Source organism: Leuciscus leuciscus (genome assembly GCF_965113295.1).
Source record: "Leuciscus leuciscus genome assembly, chromosome: 19".
Classification (NCBI taxonomy): Eukaryota; Metazoa; Chordata; class Actinopteri; order Cypriniformes; family Leuciscidae; genus Leuciscus; species Leuciscus leuciscus.
In genome coordinates this window covers 18,859,745-18,878,097 of record NC_138743.1, presented here as the reverse complement: position 1 = coordinate 18,878,097, position 18,353 = coordinate 18,859,745, and the positions used below count along the sequence as shown (strand labels likewise).

At 38.7% G+C, this 18,353-nt stretch overlaps 2 protein-coding genes across 3 annotated transcripts in view; one reads left to right on the top strand and one right to left on the bottom strand.

Annotated features, from left to right (window-relative positions):
• kcnk3a (potassium channel, subfamily K, member 3a) overlaps positions 1–18,353 on the top strand; it is a 334,357-nt gene that overhangs the window by 2,393 nt on the left and 313,611 nt on the right. The gene's annotated exons all lie outside the window — the stretch shown is intronic.
• Positions 1–18,353, bottom strand: part of enpp1 (ectonucleotide pyrophosphatase/phosphodiesterase 1) — a 275,870-nt gene that overhangs the window by 74,102 nt on the left and 183,415 nt on the right. The gene's annotated exons all lie outside the window — the stretch shown is intronic.

Sequence of the window (18,353 nt, the reverse complement as noted above, 5' to 3'; positions counted from 1 at the left end):
TGCAGGTTTGAGAGGTGGCGCCCTGACAAATCTCGCGAGAATCACGACTTGCTTTACGGCACGACATCACATACATCAACAACATATGAAGCAGCCTCTATGGAAGACACTAGCACGCATTTCAGACGTGAATCATGGCAGAGTCGACGAAGAAAACGCGGTCGGAAGAGTGCAGAGACGGCTCTGCGTGAGTGGTATTTACGACAGTAAATTATTTACGACTCTAGGGGTCGCTGTTTGAGAAAAACTGAAACTGCATAGTGTGCCTTTAAAACTGCAGTGAACCAAAGACAAATGATATCGCTGGTGTTTGTCACAAACTACCTTGTAAGTGTGATCGTCAACGAGTGGATCTCTGAGCTGGTGTGAGTGAGTGGAGGCGGGGCTAATTTACATATTCATAGAACCACATACTAAATTAGGCTGCGATTGAGGATGAAGGGTGTAGAGTTACATTCAAGCTATTTTAAGGCATGAATATTTTTTTTCAAGGAAAAAACATTTAAATATGTCATTTTGGTGATCAACGATGAGATTTGAGGGATACAATTTACACTGGTTGCCAGTGCATTATAGAGTGGAGTTTAAACTTTTACTTTTTGTTTACAAATCTTTAAATGGTCTGGCTCCACCCTACTTGTCTGCTCTATTTACTGAGCATCATCCAACTAGATCACTCCGGTCATCAAATCAGAGACTCCTGTCTATCCCGAAGTCAAAATTAAAGTGTAGGGGGAACCGTGCCTTCTCTGTAGTTGCCCCTAGATTATGGAATGACTTGCCCATTTCAATTAGAGTGGCCTCATCATTATTTGTTTTTAAATCCAAGTTAAAAACATTTTTGTTTGATAAGGCATTTAACACATGCTGATGCACCATTCTATTGTATCCCATTATTATTTTAAATTGGTGAAGCACTTATTTTATGATATTCTATTCAAATCTATATTTGTACTGTGGTTTTATTGTTGTTAGTTTTTTATGATCTGTTATTAATACTGTAAAGCACATTGGACAATGTAAATTGTATTTAATTGTGCTATATAAATAAATTGCTGTTTCCATTGCCAATTCTTGACTTCTGGGAGACTAAAATATATTTTAAATGCACTAAATTGCACTTTAACCATATTTCAAAGACAATATAAGTAATTATGAAATTACATAAGTACATACTTAAGTCCTACTTAAGTGGGTCACAAAAGAACTCTCAAGTTCAGCTAAATAAATATAAATGTAAACAATAATACATATTCATTTAATTGGAATTAACATGCAATGAAGTATCCTGAGCACATTACATTCACTTCTATTCAAGTATTTTATTTCTGTAAAAAAAAAAAAAAAAAAAACTTAAAGTGTACTTCTTTTGCACCTTATAGATGCAACTCAGTTCTTTATGTAATGGACTGTAAATCATATTAAAATCAGATCCCCATTTTAGTATCCACAAAAACTCATGTAATGTTTCCATTCATTGTGTATGCTGCGTTTCCTCTTATCAGACACATCCATGGTCAGGTCTGTTTCATGTGTCTGCTATAGATCAGGTTTCTGTGTACACTTGCCAGTAATCTAATCATCAGTTCAGCAATCAGCCTGCCAGCACCTTATTGTCAATGCAGGAGACTCTGTAAACAAGGAACTGTTTACTATCTGCGGTCTGGGGTATCAGCTTAGTACACAGAGCTAACCTGATCCATTAGTCTAGTAGAAGTTGATGCTGCATTATCAAACAGAAGCGTAACCACCATAGCGATTGAGAAAGACGATGTCTTTCTCAATCGCCGCTATGGTGGTTACGCTTCTGTTTGTGTCTTTGTGATACCCCCCCCCCAATCGATATCTTACATATTTGGTTACATCCTTATTGCCAACAGGCTAGTTTTGTTTCCATGTTGACCAGATCAATTGATTTAAAGATAGGGAGCAATAGCAAGGGTTTTATAGCAAGTGATTCGCCCACAAAAATAAATCTATAGATCATTTAAACGTTTTTAAAGCTTTTCAAAATGCAGCATGTACTTTGACTATTCCGAACAAACTCAAAAAGCTTCAGTCAATGACTTTACCACATTTAGGAGCCAACTTGAAATAAATATAAACTGAGGAGAAAATTATTATTCTATTATTGACATTGAGCTTCTGTTGATAATGTTAGCATTTCTAGCTAACACTTAGTCGTGACTCGTGATGTATATCAGTTGGTTCAGGATGGTCACTTGATTAAATAGCTGATAGCACTCTGGTAAGTGCCGTCTGTATCAGGGGAGCTACTGAGCAAGTTTACTATGTCAGAAAAGCCATACATACAGTATGAAGCTGATAATGTGAAACAAACGTCAAAATGTATTCGTTTACAAATCATGCACTATAAGTGTCTTGAGGTCATAAAATAGTATCGTCAATGGAACCGCACAAATCTGCCCCAGTAATCAAAAATTTGTATGAAAAGGAATAAAAGTTGTTGGTGTTTTACTGCCACTTTTTGTTTTGTTTCAGCTGGACACTGCAGTCAACTATATGTATAATTATAAGCTTTTGGAGATTTTGCAAAAGTGATAATATTTGTGGCACATTTTTCCAGTGAGCCTAGGTTGAATTTAAAAGATACTGTTGGTTATAAAAACATAGTTTAACCAATATCATAAAGTGATTTTGTAGTACTTAGTTAGGTATAGGATCTAGTATGGATCAAATAGCCAATAGGAGTTGGGTAAACCTGAAATCAGCCTAATAATACAGGACTTCCAGAATATTGTGTATTCTGTTCAGCCAACCCACTGATTTTAATAATATGCAATTGAAAGATTTTCTAAAATATTGGTTTACACATCACTAATATCAATAGTAGGACAGAACAAAAATATCAATTGTTCTGCACCGATTCTGAGGGACTTTTAATTCCAGAATGTTGATGTGAAAGATCAATGCAGTTCCAGTGTCCGGCGACAGTACAGCAGGACACGAGCACCTCTTCTGCCCTCCTCTGCAGGGAAGGAGTGTTTTGGATGGAAAGAATGTGAACCGAAAAAATAAATACCCTCCTGGCCAGCGGAGCAGCAGGTCACACATCAGTCGGAATCTGTGGCTTTTTGCACTTTATACATTTCGAATTACTTTTCACATAGAGAATATGTTGATCAGTTTGCCCGAGTGATGTTTCAAATAGATTATGAAGGACTTTTATTTGCTGCATTTTTATATGCCACTTTACCCAAAGCATATTTACAGTTCACCAGCCACCTGGACAGACCTTTTTATGACACCCGTTGTGCGAAAACACACTTATAAAGGAAGTTATGTAGAGATTACAACATGCAATGCACTGAATTTCCTTCCTTAATACAAACAGAAAAATCATTATTTCCTGATATTATGTACAATATTCAGTGTAGCTCGAAATGGAGATAAAAATGTTTACAACTAATTTAGTTTTTATTACAATCGAATCCATCAATATTGTATCCAAATATTTTTGTATTATGCCAATGTCTCACAGATGATTTTATCATACCACAGTAATCACTAGATGCACTATATTTGAATAATGTAGGCCTACTCTTCCGTTTCATGCTGACTTTAATTGTATTATATATATATATATATATATATATATATATATATATATATATATATATACATAAATGCTAATGGTAATTGATATCCATTATGATATAAAATGGAAAATATTACTGCTTTGGATGAGATACTTAAGATAAAAAGAAAAAGAGAAAGAGATGTTTTAGCCCTTTAAGAGTAAGATATGTCCTTGTGATGTTGGCATGACTCTGTACAGTAAAAGATGCTTACGTACACTGTATATGTGGATACATTTTCACAAAGTGACACATGGCCATTTGCCCAGTAGTGACAGCATCACTGGTGCCTTACATTGACAGTCACCGTCATTAAAGACCCCCAGCATTTCTGAATCCAAACAAAGCTGTGACCTTATATTGCTCTATAACCTTAAATATATTACTGTAATACAAAATGTGTTATATTATATTATTGTATTATACACTGCCTGGTAGGGCTGCCCGATTAATCGCAATTAACCCAAAATCACGCTTTTTTATGCGCAGTTTGTCAGTGAAGCACGGCTCTGTGATCAGTAGTAAACGCTACTCCATCTGAAAGCACTGCGAGTTTGAGTCGCTTATAACGTGCATTTGAAAAAGCAACACGCGTCAAACATCTTTCCAAACATGAAAGCATTTATGAATCTCTTCTTCAACAAAAGACAACATTTAATACCATGTTTTTACTCCAAACTCACTTCATAACGTCAGTTTTTTTTTTTTTTTTTTTTTTTTAGATGATGTGGCTTCTTACACAGAATAAGGCACAGAACATATTATTTCATAGTATTCTATACAGTGATACAGGCTATTATTCGATTAGCATTGAAGTATAAATATACTTTATTATCATGAAAATATCAGAGAAGAACTCAGATAGACCATATTGGCGTAGTCGTGTGTTTATTAGTCATGTTTAATCAATCAAAGCATTTCAATCTTCTGTTTATTCAGCTACAGCTGTATTATGATGCCCGATAGGGATTTCCTGGAACATTATCATACTTCTGCTGGGCATATTTAGAGTTTTTGCGCAAGAGCGCCCTCTGGCTTTCAGATGGAGCAACATTTACTACTGATCACAGAGCCGTGCTTCACTGACAAGCTGTGCATCAAAAAAAAAGTCACAGATTTGCCAGATTACGTGCAGTTTAATTTCGATTAATCTTTCTTTCAAAATGAGCTTGATGAATCCTGACTTTGTCATCCTGGAATATGGACATGATGTGTCTTCCTACATGCTTGTTTATGAAATGAAAAGCTACACACTCCATCAATTATGGTTAGAAGAACTTGCCAAACATATAACATGCAAGAAACATAATAATCACTGCAATAATGATCCAGTCATAGACTTTTAAGCTTAGCATTTGTAGTTATTAATGAGTGAGTCATTGAATTATTCATTCAACCGATCTGTTCAAAAGCACTGATTCATTCAGAAAGGAAACACCGCTGTGGCTTTGTTCGAAATCGCCCCCATACCCTCATCCATTATTCCCTATATTACTCCACTAATATAGTTCACTTGAAGGAGTGAATGAAAACGATTGAGTACAAATGGCTGTTCCCTCAAATAGTGCCCTATTTAAGGGTATAGGGAGTGATTTCAGACACAGCCTGTGTGTTGCTCAGAGACAGAACACAGACTAAACAGAACATGACAATGAAACTAAACAGAACATGATAATGAAACACCGAACCAAACATGAATTTGACACGCCTTTAACTTCATGTTAAAATCAGGATAAAACAAAGCATAGGACATTTGGAAAAGGACATGAATAGGACAAGTTGGAAAATGTGATCTATAGATAAACTATATATTTAATAGTTATATAAATATGAAGCACTATATAGTATATAGTACACTACCATTCAAAAGTTTATGGTCTGTTTTTGTTTTGATTTTTACAAATATCAAGAATGTATTTATTTAGCAAGGACGCATTAACTTGATCAAACGTGACGGTAAAGACTTTTACAAATTCAGCTTTGCATCACAACATTACATTTTTAAATATATTAAAAACAGCTATTTTTTATTTTAACCATATTTCACAATATTACTGTTTTACTGTATTTTTTTATCAAATAAATGCAGCCTTGGTGAGCAGAAGAGACTTGTATTTATGTAAATGTATTAAAAATAATAATTAAAAGGCAGTAATACTATATAAAAAAGCAATCTGTCATTTATAATCAAGTAACCAAATGATTTTCTAACGTAAAAAAGAAAAACAAATAGCATTATATAATCACATGACTCTGCAACACTGGTTAGTCTCTCGTTTTTCAGGAAGATATGAAAGATTAAAAGTGACAGCAGTGGGACATCTGACCAGAGTCTTGTCAGCCCCTAAAACACTGCTAGAGTTATAGCCTACTAAACATAACTGCGCAATACATGTGCACACATACCGACAACAACAAGACACAAGATGAAAATTATCATATAAACATGGGTCAGTCATTTTCCATATACCTGCAACATCAGTGGAGAGTCCTATAAAACACTTTTATGCGTGCCATATGATAATCTGAATAATTTCATTAATCCTAGACGTAGGGCTGGTGAGCTGACAATGATGTAATTCTAATAAAGGTGGATGCATCCCAGATCAGCCTTTGATCTGCCTTTAACAAACACATGCGTGTCCCCCCCCTCCCCCCCCCCCCTCCACCACACACACACACACACACACACACACATATATGTCACATTTGTCCCTTATATTTATCATTATTATTATCATCCCTTATGTTTTATATAACATATGGTTTTATGTTAACCAATGACAAACATCTTTAATCCTTTATTTCACACCATCCCTTCCCCCAACACCACACACTCACACTCTCACACCTTCTCTAAGTATTTAATCCCCAACCCCTTTATAATATGTGTTCAATACTGAATGGATTTGCACTGACTGCAGCACATTTGATGATAAGATGAAATAATCATTCAAAAAAAAGGGAGTTATTTTAGGAGATGTAAGCTGAATGGATGGAGAGAAGCAGAGACATGAAAATGAGCTCTAAACAGCAGCCTGTATGTGCAGATGGCTCGACTGAGCCTCTTTCAAAGAAATAATTCATGCTGCTTCTATAATAAGAGCAACTGGACTCCATCATAGTGCAATGCAAATAAAATTACAGATGGTCATTATGAGTAGAAGCAATATAAATCTCAATTAAAAACCTCAACAGGTGCAGGGAAAGTATGGATATTGTTGTACCGTATCAGGTTACTACTGTAACCATGGCTCCCTGAGAAGGTGAACGAGACGCTGTGTCATGGAGTTGATGCTATGGAAACACTCCCCGTGAGCTGTGTCTGAAGCATGTGTGCTACACGCCAATCTTGATTGGCTACCGTGGTCAGGTGATGTCACAGGTGTGCCAGCAGTGTATATAAGGGTACACTGACCTCAATTGTCTGAAGATGTACAGGCATGCCTGAAGTATGGCAACGAGTCAATGAGTTGATGCTATCTGAACAAAATACCCACTGCACCATACTGAACAACATACTGAACCGTGCTTGTGAACTGCCCTGAACTGCAACCAAAGGATTGCCACACAAAGCACACATGACCAAGAACTAGATTAGAGGTTAGACGCACAGCTCAATCTCTGCCGAGGCTCGAACTCGGGTCACCGCGGCCATCCATTCAAAGGAGCAACCTGCTCCAAGGAGCACAACGTTAAGCATTCTGTCCACAGGACCAGGATAGGCCTCAGGAGAGAACTGTGTTCCCTCAACTGTATGCTTTTCCTAAGAATATAGCAATATTCTTCACAAATAGAACTCTGCTGCCTAACCCCTAGGGAAACACTCTACCCAGAATTGGGTGTCCTAGGAAATACTCAACATCAAAATGTCTGGAAGGCAGCTCTTATCGGCTGATAGTTGCCCATTCCTACAGTTCCAGCAAATGAGAGAGAGCAGGCCACTAGCTGCGACAGAGCTTTTTATGCTTTTTATAGCTTTTATACTCTGTCCCAATACTCTTCGCGAACCATTAGGAAAACATGCTATCATAGTCCCCCACTATACACTTCTCACCTCCAGGTGTAGACTGGAGGGGCAACAAAGGGAAGTGCCATCCAATTACTCCAATATGAACGTGATTCGACAAGAAGCAGATTAATGTTATCAGCCCCATGCCACCGAAGGCGACAGAAGAGGAGAGTATTGCCCAATCTTCCAGTGCTGTTTAGCCTATTGACGTGATCACAGAGGAAGCACATCGCTAACACCTCTGCACTCCTAGTGCCGGAGAGGGAAGAGTGACCAATGATGATGTTGGACGCAAGTTGCATTATTTTCCCATCATCCACATTTATCACAACATAACTGTTATAGAGACAGCATATTGCTACCACCTCTGCACTATTGGCACCCGAAAATAACAGACAGATGGAGGTATAGGACTCGAGCAGCGTCCTTCCTCCTTCTGCCCGTATGAAATACGAAGGATACTGAAACTGCCTCTATACCCAGTTCACTGGAGGGCGCTAGATGACAGAGTGGAACACGATAGCATGAATGCCAATTCCCTTCATCTTAGTCCGCTATTTATGTAGTGGATCAATATCGAATTTATATACCAAGTACTGGAACAGGCATCACCAATGTGTACAAGGGCTCAATAGACAGTGGGGTACTGAAAAAGTGGGTCAATATGTAGTCACTTATTTAATATACATAAGGCAACTGCGCTTCCCACGCTCAGGGGGGAAAAATAACATCTGAGCCAATACTACTGCACTAGTCTGATTTATTTGATAAGTGAACAGTCATGACAAATATTATCTCTTAATCTCCTAATGCTGGAGAGTGCTCATGCTTCCACCTCTTCAGGAAATGTTTATGATGTATTTCACATGAGGCTTAACCCCTGCACAGACTTATTGAATTTCGTCATCCATGTCTGGAGGGGCGAATATTCATACAGGAGGGAGTAACTCGACCTCAACTGCCGCTTCCCAACATTTGTGTTAATCAGGCAAATTCTCCTGTAATCCCAGACTAATGCAGTTCCTCCCTGGTGAACACACATTCCACGAAAAATCCCCAAATCAATCTCCTGCACCTTCTCATATGGAAGATATGTCACACTCTTTTTTTTTTTTGGGAGAATAGGTGATGGTCTTTTACCACTGTTGTTGTAAAGTTCAAACAGCCTCTTGTGCCCCAACACCCCTCAGAGATGGAGATGGGGGGGGGGGGGGGGGGGGACCAAGATTAGGTTTAGCTTCTTAATTCTCTTAGCCGAGATTCTCAAACCAGGACGTCCTCACATAGCTGTTCTCAGCCAGCCCCCTAACAGTAGCGTAACTGGTTGCTAGAGGGAAATGCTTTATTATTTAATAAAGGGAAGGCTCGGAGGAGTGAGATGCCTATGACCCGCAAGGAATTGCTCATCCAAACGGTTCGGGGTGAATTCCAATCTCTCCCCAGACCAATCTAGCTTAAATTTGGCTGTGGTGCTGGTCATTATGTGGCCCAGCTCATCATATGTCAGGGTTAGGGAGGAGGCAGGCTCACATTTGCCTCGACTCCTAAAATATCTAGTTCCTTAGAACTGAACCAGGCCAATAGCATGATCTCTGCCAGCTCGGAAGAAGCCGCAGAGCGGGAGGTGTCTCCCATCTCCCTTGAAAAGAGTCAGGCGGAAGTGGAGTTTGCTCACTTTGAACCCGTCACAGTGAGAACAACCAGCCCCCTTTGAGGGCTGAATGAGCGTGCTCCAATCCAAGACACATAACACAAAACTCATGAAGATTGCAGAGTGTTACGCACCTTTGACACGATGGCACACACTTTCTGAAGGACCTGCTTGCCATTTTCTTTTTCTACTCCTAGCCACAAACAAACAGAGAGTTCACACACACAGCTTGCAAACAAACGGCTTCCTGAAGACAAAGAAGCTGATGGCGTCTTCTTATACCCCTTATATACCCTGCTGGTGCACCCATGATGTCACCTAACTGTGATAGCCATTCAAGATTAGCATGTAACACACCTGTTCAGACACCGGCTCATAGCGTCAACTCCATGACGCAGTGTAGAATTTCACTTCGAAAAGGGAACTACAGTGCCCTTTCATTCTATTCAACAAAAATATTTTGCACAAACAAGATTTTGAATTTGAACATTGTATTCATATGGAGCCATTCAATGTGTCAAAACTAAGGGGTAATGAGTAACCAAGAAAACGAAACAAAGTGGGAAAACAGGAACAGGAAACAGGAAATGAACGGCCAAAATGTATACATAGTTTTCCCTTTTTAGTTGAAAACGCTGTTGTGTAAACGGCCCCTCATTTTGTTGTTTGTCTGTTTAGTTTCCACTGTTACTCCCTAGTATGTTTCTATGATAAGGTTCACCTGTTCCTTATCTAGTTTCGTTTGAGTGTATATATACTCCTGTGTTTTAGTCAATCCTTCTCGGTTCTTGTTTATGTATAGTGTGCAAAGTTAATTTTAGTGTTTGAGTTTAAAGACTGTTATTTGGTTCTCCATCTTCATGCATGATTACGTCCACACTTAACAATCTTACAATTCTGACTTTATTTCACGCAAGAATTCCTTTATTTTTCTCAGAATCGTGAGATAAAGTCACAATTAATAAATTACTAATTTATTCTAAACACACATGGAAATACAAACAATTAACTTTGTTAAAAACTCCTATCTAAATATTCTGTTAAATATTGCAAATACTCTATAATAATAATAATAATAATGGATTTAATCACACTTTTAGTATTGGTTATGCTGCTAGCATTCAATGATTCCATCAGTAAATGAGTTTAGTTAGGCTTGTTTTAATCATTATTAATGTTCTAAATGGTGTTTTAGTTATTTTAATTTTAGGATACAGTTGTATCCAGTGGCGGTTCTACATTGAATTGTAGAATTTTAGAAATTTTTCTTACCCCATTGGCAGATCATGTTTTGCTTGTTTTAAGCAAAAACTAAATTTGTATTTATTTCCCCCGAAAACAAGACTTAATATCTTATGTCATTTTACTACTTTAGTAAAATAACGTTATGCATCTTTATTTAAGAAATGTTTGATATTTGGACTGGAAACAAGACAAAAATACTAAGTAAGAAAAGCATTTTTTGCAGTGTAATAACTGAACTTGTAACAGTTTTGTTGCAAAGCACAATATTATGGTGAAATTAGATCTCGTGTTTGAGTTAAAACCGAATTATTGTTAAGCATAGCAAGAATCATAGCAAAAAGGCTAACAAATAAGAGTTATACCCACCAATTAATATTGCCCCTTCATTCATGACATGGATACCGTAATCATACAGATAAAACATAGTTGCATACCTTTATCTTTCGCTCGTTTCTAAATTGGGCACCTTCTTGTCCATCTCTTATTTGGCACTCGACATCGACAATTAACAGATTTCCCCTGATCCCCCCCATCCCAACTGTCACTCACGACGAGTCACGACCAGAAGTCAAGACTAAACCAATTCACCTTGGTGGTGGTGACCAAGTAATCGTTTTGTATTACCTATTTTTAATAGCCATTCAGACAATTCAGAAAAACAAAAATGTGCAGGAAATATAGAGGCCTGTATTTATAATATTATGAATGAAATGTGCGTTATTTGGAAGAAAGTCGAGGTGTGACTGACTTAGATAACTATATGGATCCCCCGTCTCCCCCCCTTGTCCGTTCCATTTGGGAGAGACCCAGAGGTGAACTGTCATCCGCGCCCGCGCCTCCCCAATAGAATCTGTCTGCATCCTGCAAGACTTCAAGTTACGCCCCTTCAAATTACGTAATTTCAAGTTACGCCCACTTCAAGTTACGCCCACTTCCTGTTACTCCCCTCTCTTGCAGTCCGCAGACAGACCCATCTCATACGAGCTGGCATCTTGCCGACAACATCTCATTTTGAGTTTGACATATCGTGTGGTTCTGTGTGATTTGGACAACTTCAAGTTACGCCCACTTCAAGTTATGCCCACTTCCTGTTACTCCCCTCTCTTGCAGTCCGCAGACAGACCCATCTCCGCCTCCGCGGCGATTGCCCGGTTCGCCCGTGCCAAAAACCGCTACTGGTTGTATCCATCACACTGAAAACAATGAACATGTAGGATATGTTTTGTTTTTTTGTGTGGTTTTTTTGTAACACTTTACAATAAGGCTCATTAGTTAACATTAGTTAACAACCTTAGTTAACATGAACTAAGAATATGTCTTCAGCATAACAAAGATGAATAAATACTGTATCAAATGTATTGCTCATTGTTAGTTCATGATAGTTAATACATTAACATTAAGTAATGAACCCTATTGTAAATTGTTAAAGGAGTCATGAACTGGATTGTTTTATTATTTTATAATGTTGCCTGGGGTGCCCTTATAATGTTAGTATGATTTTTTCATAAAAAATTGTCATAATTTATAAATAAAAGCCATTTTTCCAAGCCTGATTTCAGCCTCAGTTTTGAACGCTCTGTTTTAAGGGGCGTGTCTGCTGTGAGACTGCAGTGCAAACGCCCACTGCTGTGATTGGCTGACATGCTTGCATATGAAATAGCTAGTATTACATGAACTCTCTCGAAAACGTTTACTACGTTTTTACTATTACAGCTATCGAGATTAACAAATCGTGAAAAGTATCGTTTAAAGCATTATATTTAAATCTATTCCATCACATGAAAGGTTGCAGCATGATGAGCACTGACTGAGCAGATGACAGACAGTCTGTTGATCGCGTAAATAAAGATCTTATCATTGCAACGCAATTTTTGTAAAATGTTTAGCACAGACACCTAAGCCAGTGGGAAGGGTTGTAGGAACCGCGTCATTAAAAATGAATTTAATCCACTGGTCCCTGATAGCTTGGTCCGTTCTTGGGAGAGAAAAAGCATTTCCATGTTGATTCTGGCAGTCAACAACAGAGCAACTCACGTGTGCACCACGTTTCTGCATCTTTCACGGTCGAGTGCGTACTTCGAATCGGAATTCCGTAATGGCAGCGCTCGACTGAATATGAGGGGGAGAGGGGCAGGGCGGGCTTCCTGCAGCATAGGTCTGCGGTGTCCATATATGGTATATCCTGCGCCGACTTGACGTCAAGTCGGCGCAGAAATTAACATCACGTATTTGAGTGTGCGTGCACGTGGGCTGGTTGACGAACCCAGGGGGTAAACAAACGCTTCACTTTTAAATATCGGCTTCCCGGCCAGTGTATAATCGTTAGGCAATCATAACATACATTTTTTCTCGTGGAAAAGTGAAAATTACAGGTCATGACTCCTTTAAAGTTTTTTTAATTATGCAACAATGCTCCATTAATAAAATCTAAGTTGGATTTACTTTAGATTACACTGCAAAATTATGTACTTGGAAGACCTCTCTTTACTGTACCTATTACTGCCTGGTCTAATTATTTAGTTGATTTTGCTACAGTTGGTATACTGTAAATGAGCTCATATGGGAACATTTCAAGCTTAACATGATTCACTCTAAGGGCCAATCTCATTTCTCTGTCTTACCCCTTCCCCTTCCCCTACCCCTTTGTCTGCGTCTTCCCCTTGCCCTTCGATACCGAGTGAAGGGGGGTAGGGGGAAGAACGTTTCTCTAAGAAATGAGACACCACTCGATTACCGTTTGCGTCATCTTCCCTTTCCGCTAGCTGGCTGCTACGTCAACAGAAGCGATACGCGTTGACATAAACAAACGAAGATGCCGTCATCTCGGGTTGTGATATCGATTGCCTGGTCTCTCTTTATCTTTGCACGCTTGTGTGCCATCAGTCAAAGACATTGTTTCATTGTATTTAACGGCGGCGCCGGCGACACCATAAGCAAAACATTAGCAAACGGCAAATAGCGCATAGCTGCTAGCTAGCGGTTAACTAGTGATTCAAAACAAAAACATTACAATTAAAACCGCTTGAACGTTTTATTAAAGGTATCATAAAACACGAGTGTCATTAAACTGCTGAAAATACATACATTTGTGCGACTCACTTCTGAGAAATTCCTACCCCTCTCTTTCAAGTGTGGTCCTCCGCAGACTTCGTTTCAAGGGCTATGTAGCCCTACGCCTTGGCCCTAGCCCTTAATCAAAATGAGAATTGGGACACCACTTCCCCTCACATGAACGCGCAAAACCGAGGGGAAGGGGTAAGAGTAAGGGGTAAGACAGAGAAATGAGACGCAGCCTAAGACTTGGTTGATCTTGTTCCTAGATCAACATCCTTGTCATATTGTGTGCATCTTCAGTGAAGTATAATATTTGCACTAGCAGCCTTAATACATACAATGCTAAATGGGATGGTGAAGCTTGTGTATTAAAGGTGTTGATTCACCACTGTGTTCAAGAATTTAGATTCTTAAATTCCTCTAAGAATATAACCTGTTTATTTGCACTTGCTGTTATTTTAGCACCTGAGTCAAAAATAAATATAAAAATATCTATATATAAAAAAAAAAAAAATCCAATATCCAGTGCAGAGCAAAATATCCAATGTACATTCCCATATCACTGATATTAGCATTTTGGCTGATGCCAATAAGCTAATATTTATAGCTAATATGTTATATGGCTGATATCCAGTAAATGGCGGTTATTATAATTATATACTATTTTATCTAAATAAATGAAAAATAAATCAGTTTCCGGGTCTGATTATGAAAGTGAATTTAGGCATCACAACATTTTATTGTACATTATGAAAACACTTCAACACTGGCCACAAACTGACTTGAATAATTACATTATCTCCTTCTGTAGAGCTGCTTTATAGCTGAATTGAATTCGTTTCATAATTGACGAACTTTGCAACACTGAATTCAATCAACATTACACTATATTGAGCTAAATAATTGAGCTAAATAATGACAGATCTGTATTTTCATAATTGATGAATTTTTGCAACAACACTGTTATTTTCATGTTTATTACTATGAAGCTGCTTTGAAACAATCTGTATTGTATAAAGCACTATAACTAAATGTGACTCGACTGTAAAGTGAGCGCAAATGATTGAAAAGGTAAAAACAGGCAGAATGCAAATGCAATGAAATATCCAATAAAAACCCATATTGTATTGTACCAATAGATATTGTGCATCCCTATTATTTAAAGAGAACCTGGTATGCCCTTTTACAAAGTCTTGAGTTTGATTTTGGTGTCTACTAGAATATGTTTACCATTTATTTTTTTCTCATATTTGCCATTGTTGCAGCTCCTCTTATCCCACTCTGTAACTATCTGGGGTGCGTTTCCCAAAAGCATCGTTAGCCAACTATGTTTGCAGTTTCCGTCGTTATCAGCATAGTTCAACGAGTCGGTGTTTCCCGAAACCATCGTTCTAACGAACATTAGCAAACAGCATGGCAAAGTTGTGTAGTTGGAACGACAGCTCTCGACCTGTGGTTAGAAGCATAGTTTCTAGTTTGCATAACATGTGGACTTAATAAATCCTTATCTTGAGCAAAATAAGCAGGCTGACATTCAGTACAACCTGTGTCTTTTTATTTAGAATACATACAAATGTCATTTATGTCTTTTAGTTTGTCAAGAGATTTAAAGGACCATTTTTGAAGAGTGCGCATGTGCGAAAGTGCTCTACTATGTAAGAACGAGCCTATGATTGAATCTGGAAATAAAGCAAAATAACTGAGAAAAATGAGAAATAGTCCTCAGATGCAATGCCTGTAATTTATAGCAAAACATCTAGCGTTAATTCGATCTCAAAAAGTTTCATTAAAAGAAGTTATTACTCCAACACGTGCGCGATGTCATAAACCAACGTGGTTGAACGACCACTTCGCGACAATACGGTTTCGGGAAACAGTCATGACTAGCTAGTTGATTTCTTCAACGATCCATCGTACTTTAGTTAAGCAGAGAGTTACGTCGTTGTTCGGGAAACGCACCCCTGTTTAGTTCCTCTTTGAAGCCCCTCCTTCTGAAAAGTGCAGTGTGCTCTGATTGGTCGGCTGGACAGTGTGTTGTGATTGGTCAACCACTTTAAGTGTGTTTAAGAAATGTTACGCCCAGTGTTTGAATTATACCGTGAGCTTCGGGGTGTACAGCTATTTCGACTGGTGACGTCACTCTCCATTTTAGATAGGCATACACACATGAGAACCACTAATCTATATGTGAAATTCCCTGAATATTAGTGCAGATTCCTAGCCTGGCAAGCCAGACCTACATCAAGATGTTGGGTCTGGCAACTCACCATAGACACGGCTCAATCCGAGGGGCGGGATAAACGGCTGTCTTTCAAATTCCCTCGGCACGCAATAGGACAGCGCTTCAACCAACCAGAGCGTTTTCCCAACAGCGGAGCTAGTTGATAGATTCAACTTTTGCCATATCTGGCCGGCAAAACTACGAACACATCTTCGTAATGACTTAAGTGCTGTTCTATGCTCTTTTCTCAAAGAAAAATGTAACTCCAAGTCCTCTAGTCTAGAGTCGCGGACAAAGCCGATTCGAAAGATGTTCGCCAGCAGCAGCCGGCATTCTTTGTTTTCAAGTAGCAGGTAACCGTCGCAACTCTGTCGTCATATGTTAAGCCCGCCCCGCCTACTCTATACACGACGTGATTGGCCTGACCCAATTTAGGTTTTTGCAGCTCGAAAGTCAATGGAGAGTTGCTAGACTGCCCTGGCTGCAAAATACATTTTGCTGCCGCTAGGGTGCGTCTAGATTTCTAGGCTAGCAGATTCCCTCTTGTTAAGACATTAATAATGAAACTGCACAAAATGATAAATCGCCTTTAACATTTTGTTAAATATATCAGCACTCATACCTTAATTAATGTCCTACTTACTGTTCTTTAACACCAAAAAAAATGCCTGATGTCTGCCACTGTCCCTTTTCTCTTACTCATAGTTGCTCTGTAAATTAAATAAAATTTCAAGTTTAAGTAGGTTGTATGTAAGTGACTTCCCTCGCATCAATGTTTTGAAATGAATCGCATGTGTTAACATCAAACATTAAAATTCATAACGATCTTTTAAAGGGATACTCCACTTTTTTTTGGAAATAGGCTCATTTTACAACTCCCCCAGAGTTTTACTGTTTTCAAATCCATTTAGCCGAACTCCGGGTCTGGCGGTACCACTTTTAGCATAGCTTAGCATAGATCATTGAATCGGACAGGACCATTAGTATCTCTCTCAAAAAAATGACATTGAGAGACAGTTGAGAAATGACAGTTTTGATATTTTTCCTATTTCAAACTTGACTATTCTGTAGTTACATCGTGTACCAAGACCGACGGAAAATGTAAAGTTGCGATTTTCTAGGCTGATATGGCTAGGAACTACTCTCATTCCTGCGTAATAATCAAGAAACTTTGCTGCCGTACCATGGGTGCAGCAGGCGTAATGATATGACTCAGCGCCTGAAAAGAGGTCTAATAGGTTAGACAAACTTAGTCCCGGTCACGATGGAAGTTACCGAGCTGGGGACTATTTTCAGGCGCTGCGTCATATCATTACGCCTGCTGGACTCATGGTACGGTTTCAAGTTTCTTGATTATTACGCAGGAATGAGAGTATAGTTCCTAGCCATATCAGCCTAGAAAATCGCAACTTTTCATTTTCCGTCGGTCTTAGTACACGATGTAACTACAGAAGAGTCAAGTTTTAAATAGGAAAAATATCGAAACTCTTTGGTCATTTTTTTGAGAGAGATGCTAATGGTCCTGTCCGATTCAATGATCTATGCGAAGCTATGCTAAAAGTAGTACCGCCAGACCCGGAGTTCGGCTGAATGGATTCGAAAACGGTAAAACTCAACTGTTTAACTCTGGGGGAGTTGTAAAATGAACCTATTTCCAAAAAAAGTGGAGTATCCCTTTAATAATTGTTTCACTTGCTGTAGTGGTGTATGTTCGGGAGTGAAGAACAGCAGCTGTTCAAACACACACATTTGAGCACGTTTCCATCCGACAACCTTGTCCATGAGATAATAAACAACTGCTTGCATTAATGCAACCATTCTTGGCTTAGTTTAACCAAGATACGGACAATATTTGCTTGGTACAGAGCTTCAGGAGCTGCGTGAACTTTTAGCTAGCTAGCTAGCTAGACTATGACTTCATTATACAGATGAGAGAAACACTCTGAACAACCAAATTAAGACAGTTCTGAAAACCTGTTTAGATGAGGAGCTGCTCATAACATTTACCACAAAGGACAACGCATGATGATATACCATATCAAAACCATAGGCAGAGATTAAAGTTGATTCAGACACTTACTCTTAATTTTTCGCTGACACACCAGCGCCTGCGCCCGTACCCGGTACATACGTTTTGACAGCTAGTGAAGTGATATCAAAGAACCATAGCAAAGAACACAGTCTGAACGTACCAGAGAAATGGTACAGCCCAATGGGGAGTGAGGGTTTGAAAATCGTATTTCATTCGATTATTTCCTGAATTGTTGGTATGTGATGGTAATACTGCATTTAAATACATACAATTTACATAAAAAAATTTTCAGTACCCCCCAAACTATTATTTTCATCCCTTTTGGGAGGGTCCAAGTCTCATCTAGTGGGGTCGGACCCCCCCAATACCCCCCATAATTCAAACCCTGGTTACGCCCCCTACCATAACCCCAAGTTTCAACACACTTCGAACACAACTCAACCAGGCCTTGTCCATTTTTTTTTTGCGTATCCCTTGGGCGGGAATTATTTAAATGAGGAATATTGTGATGTGTATGTTCCTGGAAGAAAACTCGAGAC